The following is a 12,986-nucleotide window of genomic DNA, read 5'->3' on the forward strand; positions in this document are numbered from 1 at the left end:
AGAAAGAGCCTTCGGGCATGGCAAGCTCTGGAGAACCAAAAATCTATTAGCCCCCAGTATGCTGTTGTGCTTGTTAAAATAACGAAAAGCCTTTTTGGGAGGGCTGACCCTGACAGGTAGACTGCACACCGCAGACCTCTCATCCCACAACAACCCCTTACCCCCGCCCCCAAGCTGTCACTTCAATGAATTATGTGTCAGACTCGACAAAAAGACATTGCAGGTTTATGTTTGGAAGATTTTTTATCTTGAATCACATTATGCTCAACTTCAATATCAAGTCTCTAAGTAGAGTAGATAAAGGTCCCTGGCTTATTGATTCTCCAATATACAGTAATCCTAATTGCACACACACACTTGTCAGAAAGTATCTTATTATGCTTGATATGGGACTTATTAAAAGAACACTGGACTTATTTTTAATGGTTTCAGAAAGTCTGCAATTGGCATTTCTGATAAACGCTGAAAGAAAATTTCCGGTGACACAGAGGAGTTCTGTTATACAGGACCTGTCACTAAACCTTGACTAATTGGGCCCTCATAGAGGGCTTTGGGTGCGGTGGCTTTCATCTTGATCTATATAATGCTGTAGCTTTAAGAGACAGTCTTAATAAGCAATTCACTTGTCCAAGGCAACCCTAAGATCTCAGATCTCAGATCTTAGGGCTAGAAGAGATTTTTTTCTTTCTGATAAATTAAAAGAAAACACTGCAAAAGGAACTTGATACTTATTTGTAAGTTTAATTTTTAGTATCCAAAAAGTGAGACAGTAAATATGACATGACTGTGACATGTCAGTGTATCTTTAAGGACATGTTTCCTTTACACTGTAGTGTACCCATAGCCTGTGTGACTAAAGTGTTGTCATAGAGTGGTAATCTAAATATTTTACAGCATTATAGCCTTCTTATTATAGGAATAGAACCAGGGGCGTCACTAGAACCTTTTTACCGGGCATGTGCATGTCCAGGTTCAACGCTAGTGAAGTACTCGTCACACAGATATCATACAGATATCACATGAATGAGCGGAATCTAAGCTTTCCAATGATATTAGCGCCAGTGATAAATGGTTCGCGAGAAAATTAACATTGAACTTACATGACATGTCATATTTGCATTCTGCACACATCTCTGCACACCCATTACTCTTGGTGAAATATCTCATGATTCTTCACTCAACACATGGCAAACCGTATATTACAATAAACAGCAGACCTTACCAAATACCTGGATATAAAGCAGGCATCTGTACAACAAGCTGTTCCCGAGTAATCCGGTTTTGAAATTGCAACACATTTCTACATGGTCTCCAACTTTGGGCCAAAATTATAATGTATTCTCATCTAAACTATTTATGTCAGTACAAACATTTTTGTAAATTGCTTAGCCAGAGTATCCCTTATATTGGTTCTTATATTGCCAGATTCCAGACAATCCCACTTACACATATGAATGTACCGGTATATAATATAATATAATATAATATAATATAATATAATATAATATAATATAATATAATATATTGCTTCCTAGTGACATATATGAAGAAAATAATCATGAGATGCAAATGATGTTTTCTTGATATAAATGCTGACATAAGACATATTACATAACACAAATATTATCCCATCATACTTTCCCAGATATGGGTAGCCCAGACTGTCCTGAAAAAGGAAGATATAGCATGTATAGATGGCCATTACAATGACCAATATAACTCAATAACCGATATAACTAGCTTATCTTAGATTAACTAGCTGAACAACACAGGGGACCACTAGGCTACTGCATAATTTTATGGAGTGCAGAAATGTACCTAACACTTTTTTTGACCATTTCTGAATTGAGAAACTCAATAAACCTCAATGTAGCTCTAGGTCTAGATACTGGTTGCACACTTCTTGATAGTGACAGAACCATGTAATAAGCTTGTCACGACTAGTGATACAGTGTTATCAAAAATAAAATTGTGGAAAATGATTATTCAAATACATCACCATAGTAATATTGCCCATTATCTATGACTATATGTAATCACATTTGTAATCAGTTTTATTTTACAATAAATCAATTCTACTTGTTGATATGTAACATGTGTCTGGTTTTCCGGGCAGATTGTTTCAATCACAGCACAGAGCCTCTGCTATGATGTATTTATTGCCACACATGTACTTATGATGGTAGGCATTGGCAAAACAATACAGAAACTTCCTTTCATTCATTTCAGGGAGCCTGAAGAGTGGACACTCTGTCTGTCCCTGAGTGGACATGATGAGGTTTAATAAATAGGCTACCCTTCTCCGTCCACTTCTCAGAGACAGCCTTATCTCTCATCCCAGTGTTGTTAAATAACAACGCCCAAACCATCTCCTTCATGCCTTCAAAATGGAACAGGTGAGCCTGTGATGTGCCAGCAAATTGCACTGACCTGAGTAGGCTACTCCAATATGTGTTTAGCAGCTGCCATGTGATACAATAACTATTTTCTCCATCTACCTCCCTCTGAGATAACATGAAAAGGCCTAGTTGCACAGCAGATTAGATTCAGTTGTCTATCAAACCCAAGTGGAACTGAAAAAGTCATACATTTGCTTTATTTAACATGTATCGTTAAAAGCAGGATTAGTGATACCGGAGAAAGATTGGTGTTATTTCAACTCAACAGCCAGACATCATAGACCCCTCCCTTCATTGCTCCACAGGTCTGTGGGTGCACACTAATGCCACTTGCTTCTGATTGGTTGCAATAGGGTTTGTTCTCAGTTTACAGAGCCAGGTATAGAAAAAAGGAATTCATTTCAGTGTGGACTACTAGTGGATCGATGTGATACTGAATGTGACACAGAAAGTGATAGCCTTGAGCTTTATTTATTTAATCTGATCATATAATATCATTGAGACAATTAAAAAAAAACTTGCATAGTTTAATCTACTGAAGGTTTCAACTAGCGGGAAGCTAAGCTGTCTCAATTCAACAATTGAGGAGCACTAAGCCAGACAACCTTGGAGAAGTGAAAAGGGAGATTAATTTACTGGTTAATATTTGCTTGTTGGAAGAGAAAGCAAATGTAGCATTTGCTGCATGGTTGCTTGCATCCTCATTGAAGGATCACAGTAAATGTGTGCAGTGAGAATGTTAAATAAACAAAATCAAAGTGTGCAGTGGGAAATGGTTCTCTTGTTTCCTAAACCACTGAGTAAAAATAAATAAATCAAATCATGTTGACCACACATCACTCAATTAATGGCCATTCTATGCAGTGATGGGTCTGATGACATTATTGTATTTTTGAATTGTGGCATATTGGCTTATTGGCATAGCCAATGGGAAAGCCATCATTGATCAGTTTTTAGCAACAAAATGAATCAATGTTTTCTGTGCTCGTTTAACATTCTGGGAAGTTGCTATCATATGCGTGCAGTCAGTGGATGCGCGAAAAACCTGGCTAGGGCCAAGACCTGGGAAAGCGCATTCAGAGTGGACAGACAACGCCATTTTTAATTTCACATGTAAGTAAGATTAATTACAACTCCCAGCACCTGCTCTGTCAGGTGTGATAAGCCTGCGTAGCTTGACTGTCGGCAATCCTCAAGAGGGAGAGATGGCGGTGGTGGTGGTGGGGGGGTGGGGGACAGTCGCAAACACACTCTCTATCCCGTTTGGTAATAACCTGGTGCGTTTTATCTCCGGCGAGTTTGTATTGTGACGGTAGGCAGGATGATTCTTCTCCCTGAGAACACTTTCTTTGTGCCCGAAGATTAAGTGGCAGGTTGAGGAGTAGCCTATTAGTCATGCACCAAATGTGCAAATGCCTAATGAGTCCTGCATTGCGTTTCATCTCACTGCCATGTTGCTATAACCATGTCATATCATCCCACTTCTACCTCTAAACTGCTCTATGGCCTTTATCTGCCTCTGGTCCTTTGTTCTTTCTTCTCTGAGGGCGAAGGGAAGGGAAATAGCTTTTAATGGCCCTCAGATCAAGGCAATAGAAAAGAAGTTATCACTGACACCAGGAAATTTGCTGTGAATTGGTTGGGAGATCGGACATCTATTAGCAATGTATGGAAGGAAAGGAAGAACTGTACGGAATGAAAGCTGAGCTGCATACATCCTGTGGGTACAGGACAGTTAGGTCAGGAAGGAAAGCTCTTCGGCCCAATCATTCAAACTGAATGGACCAAAAAGACAGGAGATCTGATGCTGGAACCAACCAACTGCTTATTCTGTTTATCAAAATGCAGTATGTCGGTCAAAATGACCAATACCTTTTTAGTACCCTAGTCCATACAGAGCCTATGCTTGTTATAAGATCTAAGGATTTTTGTAGTCCAGAATGTCTTAATTTAGTTAGACATGTCCAATCTCCTGGATTGGCATGTAAATGAAGGGAAAACAAAATATGTGGCTACACCATGACAATTATAGAAAAGGAAAAGTTGTCTGGATCTAAGTGCTTTCATACAGCTTTTGTAAGGAGTTCTGAAGATTCTAGATAGCTTTTTCAGTGTATCCATGTCTGTGGGTATAAAGACCCATCGGATGTCTCAGACAACCTCCATACACAGCTCATTACTTCTCAGCTTTGCATGCACTGGTGGATGACATCTGATCCGAGCTAACAAGCATGTTTCAAATTGCAAGTGAACAACCATGCTTTTTTTTCTGTGTAGGAGACAATGTGTCTACCACACATTGCATGAAGAATAATCTAGTTTGTGTGTGGAACCATGGTGCTAACCTGCTTGTGTGCGCTCCTGAAGTGGACTGCTCGGTGGTTAACCCAAGGTACTCAGTGGCATCAAGTTTCCTGGTCTTGATTACTGGTTCAAGCTTATCTCATGAAACATTCTGCTGTTTGAGTAGTAAGATAAGTTGTTTCTACTTCAAAATATTGTACTTAGGCCTGGACAAAGAACTTTTAGGGCGGAGCAGCATGGTGGAATTAAGATAATTATCTGTTCTGTTTGTGTATATCCTGGAAGAAAACAGGCTATGCTTGCTGTAAGAAGCAGCTGTATAAAGCTATGTATAGATTCCTTCTCTTTCCTAATTCTAGATTCATGCATCACCCACGTTATCAAATATGTTTACAGTAAAATGGAAATCAAGAGAAAAAAGAAGCTTCATCACATACAGTAGTCAGACATAATCCTGGTTTGTCAGGGCTTTTTTTTACTGCAGGGTACAGAAAGATGTGTCTGATATCTGAGATTGCTCATTATTTTCCAGCTTTGCATGGACTGACAACACACATAACTGACCTAAGATAACAAGTATGCAAATGAGAAATAGGCCTTAACAAGGAAGGCAAGTACATTTAAATCTGTTTCACTGGCTTTGTTTGATGGATTTCCCACATGTGTGTGCTTAAGACCATGGTGTATGTATGTGCAGTGGTATGAGGGACTGTTTGTCGGCCCCTCTCCTGGGAGACGTGTCACAGTGGACCGTCTCCGTGGTGACAGTACACCCTGCCTCCAGGGAACCACACTCAACCTGGTCCATTCATTCGCGATCTGACATGGACAGTCTGTCAAGAAATGTCCTTCTGCAGGCTGTCCCAAAACTTTCAGTCTGAAGCTGCCCGACAGCCTGCTGTCTGGTGAATGTCTGTTATATGGTCTGGTCAATCTGAGCCATCTGGGTTCCAGGCCGGTCAAGTGCCCATGGGGAAAACGCTAACACGCACTTGAGGATTTTTGGGGGATTCTTTTACAAATCTGCAGTTGGAAGGACTCAGATTGCATTTTTTTGGAGAAGTGGTATTGTCAATGAAAGAATATTTATTTAAATGTGTCTTTTCATTTTATTATTTGCTGTCTGGCTGCACCAGTGCAATCTCAGTAATGTCTTACCATTTATAGTGTGCTACATAGATTGACTATGAATAACCACAGAGAGTTGTATTTCAGTTTAAATAAGCATTATTTGGAATGAGTCAGAGCATAGCTTCTGTCTGACTAACTGCATCCCTGAAATTCAATCTTATAATTATGTATAGGTAATTGTGCTGAAACCAATTTGCACCTCTGTGTGGATGGCCGGAAACTTTCATATTGAAATTTTTATCACACTGTGGAGACCCTTTTGTTAGTTTGTAAGTTGAACTGAGTTTATTGAACCCGGAATTCATGAGTCAGATTGCATAAAGAGTTGAACAAGGCTCATCCCAAGACTGTGGTTAAGAAAGTACCTCAACTAATTGTGTCAAGAAAGTACTGAGGCCTTGGTTTGTCCGGTTACATTGATTACCCTCAGTCCATGGACATTTCTTAAAATAACAACTGAAAATGTCCCACCAAAGCAGAAGAGGTCAAGGCTAAATTATATATGCACTGCATGTTGTCACTGCTGTTTGGCTATGAGTTTCACTTTGCTCTACTACTAATAAGACTCTACCAGTGTTTGTTTGTTCCACAAACCACAAGCCTAATTCACCAGAGTGAAGCCTATTCACTTATTCTCAAAGCAGAAAATCAGATTTAATTTTATTTGTTCTTTCATTTATGCTCTTCATTGAATGAATTTGACATAGGTTGCTGGGTTTCAATTTAACCTTCAGTATTTTTAGTAAAGCAGAAGAGGGAAGGGAAGGACAAGGGTTTTCCAATCGGTCATTCTCTCTGCCCATTAGCCTATGGTTAAGGATTCTCAGTGCATAATTCACTTACCCAGGGACAGGTATTCTTAAAGGGCACATAATCTAAAACTTAGACATTTGCTGAAAATGGATGAAAAGAGGGTTGATGTAGTGATGACCTTACCAAAGTGCCCAGACACATTTGCCTGTGACTATGAGACATGAATAGCCATGAAAGATTGTGCATGTTCAGGCCATTTGGTGATTCTTCTTCTTCATGGGCCAAAAGTTATCCCCAAAGGTCGACTTGGCCTTACATCTTATAGAGATATGTATGTATACATGTGTATGTATAAAGCAGTATGCACACACCTACTTCAGAAGTTTATCTGTATGTCATTCAAGAAGGCATATGCACAAGTGAAGCCAGCTGTTGATTGGACATGGAACATGGATGATATAGTAACATTTGAATAAGATATAGCAAGGCCCATAGATATTTCACTAGTTCACATTCCGTAATTTGCAAACATATAATAGCATAATAGAAAAGAATGTTTGGCAAAGTCTCTGGCCAGGGTCCTAAAGTGATTTGCGGGATCATGCAGGAGTCAACTGCGCAGGCAGGAGTCGTTCAGGATTCCGCAATACACCCCCTTATTCTTGAACTAGACGGGAGGCGTAAGGGGAGGTGGTGGGTTGCAAGCGGAGTGACGCCGATGCTGCAACTTCGGCAGATAGAGGCAGACTGCGAATAAATAACCTGTCTGATTGAAGGAGGCGTGGCAAATTCCGTCATGCTCCTCCCGAACTTCCGTTTGTAAACGCCATATATGACATAAATAACATGTCCCTTATTCAGTTTATATGCTTGGAGGGTACACACCATGGAACCCCAACACCCCCTCCCCCCCCCCCCCCGAGACGAAAACGAGACGTTTTCTCCAGTGTTACACATTATTGTGCAGCAAACTTCACTTTTTTAGAACACTTGACATTATACATTATAGACATCACTGAAACGGAGAAAAAATTGCATTTCAGTCATTTGCAACTAAATATTTCAGCATAGTTTCACTGTTCCAAATGTTATTGAAGACAGGGGATATCCAATGATGGCTACATCACTTTCTTGATGGTAGCGAGAAAGTCTTACATTGCCCACAGCACCTTTAACACCCCAAACACCCAACTATGACAAATGCTACTTCAGAGAGGAAAATAAATATCAAAAGGGGAGAACAAACCCATTTCCAACCACACACCACTCACAGATGTAGAAGCAGCCACAGAGCCATGGTGCAATGCACCACTCATCACTTTAATGATCTCCACAAGCTTCATTCATTCGTCCTGAACTAGGACATGTACTGTAATAGTCCCTAATGATGATCATTATAAATATTCACCAGATTATGTTTGGTGTGCTTATCCCTGTAGTCTTGCTGTTAGTCCACCACCAAGCTGGTTATTATTTTGTGAATAATGAGAGGTGGAGGAGGATCTGTGTCCCCATGCACTCAGTGAGGAAACAGCAAAGCTGAGAGCCTAAATGGTGGTGATAAGCATGGCATGGACCTCTGGGACTTGCCGTTTGAAATATGGAACATGGTGAGAGAGGGGGGAGTGTGCGAATGTGTGTGTGTGTGTGTGTGTGTGTGTGTGTGTGTGTGTGTGTGTGTGTGTGATGGGGGGTGGGGGGCTCAGAGGGTGTTAGCTGTATTCTCACCAGAAGGAGTGTGTTTTTTCTTCTTTTCTCTCTTTTTTTCTTCAGCTCCAAGGCAATGCTTTAAAGACAGGAAAGGGGGAAAAGAGGACTAAATAGAAGCATATCCTTAGCAGATCTGCACAAGGTGTTTTTCCCTTGGGGCATGCAGAGATGAGGGACAAAAGAACCGGATGTGTCAGTCCATATGTATGGGGGCGGCTCTGCCACTGTTACTTGGCATGGGACACTACTCATCTCTGGCAAGGGAGCACAGTCCCCCAGGCCCGCTGGGAGAGTTTCACTGAAGGCTCTTCATTCTCAGGGTTCAGTCAGTGATTTTTGTGGACTGCACGTCACACATTCAGGCTTACTCTCCTGTGAAATGACAAAGAAATCTGCAAACATACTTTAAGGTGTTAATCAATAAGGTACTGAGTGTGTCAGGTGTTAGAAGCAGGTGTTTGGAGAGATGTGTTTGAAGTAGGATTTAGTGAAAGGGATTCGTCTGTAATTTTACCACTTTGAACACCCCAACAAAGCTGAATTCCATATATGAGAAACATTTTCAACATTTATGAATCAAATAAAAGCAGAGAGCTTTCTGATATGACTCCCTTGTTACAGTTTCACATTTTCAGTTCATTTCTGTGCCATTCTACGAATCTGTGTAAATTGCCATTCCGAAACCAAATAAAACTTATAAGAAAGCTTTTAGGTATGAAGATCTATATGATTATTTAGATCTAACAAGTATCTGACTAAGAATTATTTGAGACAAAAGTTATTTTATTATAGGGTAGGCCTTTTGATGGAGGTGGTTGTCCCAAACTGTAACGCCTAAAATTCAACAAATTTTATGCTAAAATATATATTTGTTCTTGTTTTCTTTAAAGAACTTATGAAAATACATTACAGTAACAATAGTTTTTTGTTTGTAAATCTAAAAAATTCACTTTTAGTGGTCCCGCATTTTCGAATATAGCCGTGCGTCTGTGTCCCATGCACGTGTCGCATGACGAGAATTGCGTCATCAACGCGGCATGCGGGGAGTGTCATGTGCCTATATTTGACCGCGTGTCAATGACTCCGTAAATGTGAACAGAGAAGTATGCCACTTACTTTAATCCAAACTACTGGGACCAATTTTAGCCACATCCTATATTTTTGCTATGGAAGTATTAGTAGTGGTTCTCTCTCTCATGTTAGAGTGGTGAGAAGGTAGATTACATGAAATTGAAATAAATCAATAACAAGTCTGAAAAACTAGTGAGTAACTCCGTCACTACCGAACATGTCTTTTCTGCGTATATCTATGTGCGTTTCATTGTTCAGAACTGTGTTACTGTAGTTAACGATGTGCTGAGTAGCATCCTTGGGGTTTCTTTGTGGACATTGGATGAGATTAGGCATGACCTCTTAAATATTATTAAGAGTAAAATGTAAGACTCATTCTCAGAGAAATTAACCTAGTCATCATCAATGATAACACCCACCTTACTGGCAAATTTGTATTATGGTCAATGACAATTAATGTTAATAGTAGGCTATGTAGGATAACTGGGATATGTTGGCTGATTGGTTGAAAATAGGCCTACCAGGAGATCAGCCTATGAAAGACTTAAGAGGAGGTGGCGACCTTCATCCAAACTAAAATATCAAGTCAAGTAGACTTATGGCGGCCTTACATTGTACGATTTTGGTCTGTTTTCACAGTAAATTTCCAAAGTCGGACAGAAATCATGGGAGTTGTACTGGAATCGCGGCGCGCTCCCGTCAACTAGATCGTTAAGTGTAAGGTGCCAAACTTAGCGGTTTTAAGTCAGTCGGAGTCGGTCTTTTTCTAGTTTTGCCGTTACGACAATATCAAACATGTCTTTTGAGTCGTGGCTCATGCAAATATGCTCATGTACATTAATGACACATTATTGATGTTTATGACTGTTGTCATAATGTGTCATTCGGTTTTTGGAATATCAAGTTGACATTGTTTGGGTGTCATCATTTTGACAACTTGACATTAGCCAAGATGACATTATTTGACGGGTCTTTGTCATGACAACTTGACATTAGCCAAGAAAATGTAAACCGTTGTCATGACAACTTGACATTAGCCAAGAAAGAAATGCAAAATTGACATATAACTGTGTTTGGGCTGACTCATCTTCTAGGTTCGTGAAGTGGTGGGCCAGAATAATTGATTGACATGACACCATTATAATTGTGTCATGAATACTTTCCTTGGCATGATATTGTCATGACAACTTGACATATAACTGTGTTTGGCCTGACTTATCTTCTAGGTTTATGAAGTGATGAGCCTGAACAATTGGCTGTCATGACACCATTATAAATTAGATATACTCAACATATTGAAGGTGCATTGCAGATGTAACCCACTCGAAAATAGCCTACTAATAGGATTACATTATTCTAGTTTAATATCTAATTTCTTGATTACTTTTAGTTATGTTTTCCCTGCACACCGTATTTGTCCAGTAGGTGGCAGTGGTGGCGCTGCATAGAGGGGAAACTGCTACACTGATTCTTAGAGAAGAAGACAGAAATCGCAAACAGCAGAAGGACAGCAGAACGATAGTGAGCTGAAGCCATATTTAGATTTTCCACACTGAGAAGAAAAGTTAAAAATAACATTGAATAGCTAGTTAAAAGGGGTTTTCTACGGAAGCGTATTAGGGCCACATGAAGAGAAAATATTTTTGAAAATTCTGAGATAAAAGTCAAAATTTTCGAGAAACAAAGTCAGAAATATTTTCTGAGATTAAAGTCAGAATTTCTGAGAAAAAAAGTCAAAATTTTCGAGATAAAAGGCAAAATTTTTGAGATAAAAGTCAAAATCTTTGAGAAACAAAGTCAGAAATAATTTCTGAGATAAAAGTCAGAATTTCTGAGAATAAAAGTCAAAATTTTCGAGATAAAAGTCAAAATTTTCGAGAAACAAAGTCAGAAATAATTTCTGAGATTAAAGTCAGAAATTTTGACTTTAAAGTCAGAAATTCTGACTTTAATCTCAGAAATTATTTCTGACTTTGTTTCTCGAAAATTTTGACTTTTATCTCAAAATGTGTTACTTTTATCTCGAAAATGTTGACTTTTTTACTCAGAAATTCTGACTTTAATCTCAGAAATTATTTCTGACTTTGTTTCTCGAAAATTTTGACTTTGATTCTCGAAAATTTTGACTTTTATCTCGAAAATTTTGACTTTTATCTCGGAATTTTCAAAAATATTTTCTCTTCATGTGGCCCTAATACGCTTCCGTAGTTTTCCCACCAAACCTACTTCTAAGGAAGGAATAACAGCAAAGGGTCGAAATTACGACAAGGAGTTTACTTACTTGTATGAGTTTTCTCCGGTGAGTGTTTTACACGTGTTCGTCATTTATGTTAGTAGCAGACATGGCGTGATAGATGTGTTTAATGAGTTAAGCACGTAAAAGTTTTATTTTGCTGTAACTCAGTTGTTTAATGCATTGTGTGGAAATGTATTGATGGTACTGCATAAGCTAAAAACCAATCGGAGTTGAACATGAGTTTAATGGTTTTAAGTGCTATTTCATGCTATGTTGAAGCCATGTTAACAACGTGATATGCTAGTGCTGAAGTTTCATGTAGGCTATGTAGTGAATGTATAGATTAAAAATAAGAATAAGCTACTACAGTTCATGAATATGAGTTATATTTCCAGATCTGCTTCCAGATGCATGATTTGAGAGAGTGTTCCATTGGACAAATTCGCCATTGGACACGGGAGGCAGAAGAGCAGAGGGCGCGAATGATAATCTTGAACTGCTTCTACTCAATATTTCTTAATTTCATCATAGCCTACAGATAAGCGCGAGATCTCACCACTTAAAAAAAAAAACATACTACCCAGGTAGATGGACTTATTATTATTTTGGGGTTATTTTATCAAAGCTCTGAGGTCATTTTACTTTATATTTTTCTCAGCATGTGTTTAAAAGGTTGAAAACTAAGAGAAATACAAATTTTCACAACTAAAAGGACAGAAAAGAGAAACAAGGTCATACTGTTTGATATTTGATGTTTAATAAATGCCGGCTATATGTTCTGGGTAAACTATTTTGGTACTTTCATTTGTCTACTCCTCTTGTGAAAAGTTCCTTAGAAAGGCAGCACTTCAAGTTCCTTAGAAAGGCAGCACTTCACTCTACATTAAAATAAGTGCCCCTTACACAGACAAATATGGCGTCTCAGGGGGAATCGAACCCCTCAGTCCCTCAAACACACCTTAAAATGATTGAATGGTACTACTGGTTAGGAATCCGTCATCGTAATGGTGTGTTGGGTAGACTCGTGCATGATTTGAAAAAGCTGCAGAAATGATGGCAATGAATTGGTGCTTAAAGACTAGTATGTGAATAGTTCAATGCATGTTCCACATGCACAGTTAGGTTAGCTGGCATGGTAACATGTAGCCTAGAAATCTAGACGCGCCCCTAGCGGCAGCAAATTACATTTGCTGCCAGGGCTAGTCTAGCAACTCTCCGTTGACTTGTGAGCTCTAGAAATCGAAACTAAATCTGGCATTGAAATCGTGTATAGAGTCGTTTGTTGGGCTTAACATAATGATTGATGGCAGAGTTGCAACGGTTTGGCTTGAATTCCCTGCTACTTGAAAACAAATATCCTATTGCGTCCTATTGCGTGCAGA

Source organism: Alosa pseudoharengus, unplaced genomic scaffold, assembly GCF_046254945.1.
Source record: "Alosa pseudoharengus isolate Yale_2024_CS ecotype anadromous, Long Island Sound unplaced genomic scaffold, YU_APseudo_1.1 YU_APseudo_1.1_scf_4, whole genome shotgun sequence".
NCBI lineage: Eukaryota > Metazoa > Chordata > Actinopteri > Clupeiformes > Clupeidae > Alosa > Alosa pseudoharengus.